We start from the raw sequence: 1,828 nt of genomic DNA, 5'->3' as shown, positions 1-1,828 counted from the left end.
TGTGCCCATACAAAAGCTTAAACATAAATAGTCACAGATGCTTTATTTGTACTAGTCAAAAATGGAAGTAACCCAAATGTCCATCAACTGGTGAACAGATAGATGAACTGTGAAACATCTGCAGAATGGAACACCATTCAGCAATAAAAACTCATTAATTATTGATATGTGCCACATGGATGAATCTCAAAAACATTGTTATTTTCAAAAAAAGGCAAGCGCAAAGAGTACACACTGTACAATTCTGTGTATGTGAAGTTCTACAGCAGGCAAAGCTTATTTTTAGTGATATAAGCAAATCAGTGGTTGCTTCTAGGGTAGTGTGAGGGCAGGTTTTCCCAGAAAGGGAAGGAAGGAACTTTCAGGGGTGATGGAAATGTTCTATATATAGTTCAGAGTGATGATCACACTGATGCATACAATTGTCAAAATTCATGACATTAAACTTTTAAATTTCTTTCTTTCTTTCTTTCTTTCTTTCTTTCTTTCTTTCTTTCTTTCTTTCTTTCTTTCTTTCTTTCTTTTTTTCTTTCTCTTTCCTTCTTTTTTTCTTTCCTTCTTTCTTTCTTTCTGATGGACAGACCCAGCCTCAGGTTTATTTGCACAAACACCACAGGAGGACGTCAGCCCCGGGGGCACACCAGTCCTTCTGTCCTCACGTTGGCAGACAGAGGCCTCTACTGTAGAGCCTTCCCAGGGGCCTGGGCACCTCTGGAAGCCTGAGACTGAGCCTGAGCTGGGGCCTGAGCTGCACTGCATTTGCGGCCTGGGGCTTGGTTTGGCCTTGGCCTTGGCCCTTGGCTGGCAGAGCTGGAGACCCTTGGTGATGCGGGCTTGACTAGCCTTCCCGAGCTTCGAGTGAGCAATGTAAGCAAGTCAACTGAGCTTGTGGCTGCTGCCCTTTGGGATCTTGGGCTTGACCACCTTGGACTTGACCAGGGCCTTGATAACCTCAGCACATGCACTCATGGGCTTGGCATTGTTGGCCTACATTTTCTTCAGGCCCTTCTTGTGGTGCTTCTTGGCAAAGTGCATGTTCCTCAGGAACTTGGGGTCTACTGACTCGAGAGATTCGTATCTTTGCAATTGGGGTTTTCTTATGCCGTTTCTGTGCCATTTTTGGGACTGGTTGTGTGTGGTGTGGTTCTCGGACTTAGCCATCTCTGCACCCAAGCCCTCGGCTCTCGAAGCACCTGAGACTTGAAGAGAAACTAAATGTACAACAGATTATATGTCCTTTAAAAAACTGAGTAACATCTCAATTTTAAGTTTCTACCACTAGGTGGCAGTAGTGCCTAATGCCCGAGAGACCGTAGAGTTTGCAATGACTAAGATTCTTAAAAGTGTTCTTGAATGCTTGAGGCATTGTTTTGTGTGCATGTATTTTTAATTTCGATCAATTGTATTATGCTGGAGGTCTCTTTCTGTTCCTTATTCTCCTTCTACCCCCAGTTCAGTGTTGTATTTTAAAGATCTATTTACACTGTTATGTGTATATCTAGTTCATTGCTCATTACTGTCATGGAATATTCCAGTGAAAATGTCTCATTGGGTCTAGCTCTCCAATCATCACAAATAACTGTTGATAAAATACCTCCTTTTTTTCCTAAAGGTTTTATTTATTTATTTATTTATTTTTAGAGAGAGGGGAAGGGAGGGAGAAAAAGAGGGAGAGAAACATCAATGTGTGGTTGCCTCTTACACACCACTTAACTGGGGGCTTGGCCCACAACCCAGGCACATGTCCTGCTAGTAATTGAACCGGTGACAACTTGGTTCGCAGGCTGGAAGTCGATCCACTGAGCCACACCAGCCAGGACTAAAACAC

At 43.2% G+C, this 1,828-nt stretch overlaps 1 pseudogene; it reads right to left on the bottom strand.

Annotated features, from left to right (window-relative positions):
• Positions 1–677: 677 nt before the first annotated feature.
• On the bottom strand, positions 678–1,170 carry LOC123820148 (annotated as a pseudogene).
• Positions 1,171–1,828: the final 658 nt, after the last annotated feature.

The sequence above is a fragment of the Phyllostomus hastatus genome, unplaced genomic scaffold (genome assembly GCF_019186645.2).
Source record: "Phyllostomus hastatus isolate PE091 unplaced genomic scaffold, TTU_PhHast_1.1 phas_contig_34, whole genome shotgun sequence".
NCBI classification, from domain to species: Eukaryota; Metazoa; Chordata; class Mammalia; order Chiroptera; family Phyllostomidae; genus Phyllostomus; species Phyllostomus hastatus.
This window is presented reverse-complemented; position numbering and strand designations above follow the sequence as displayed.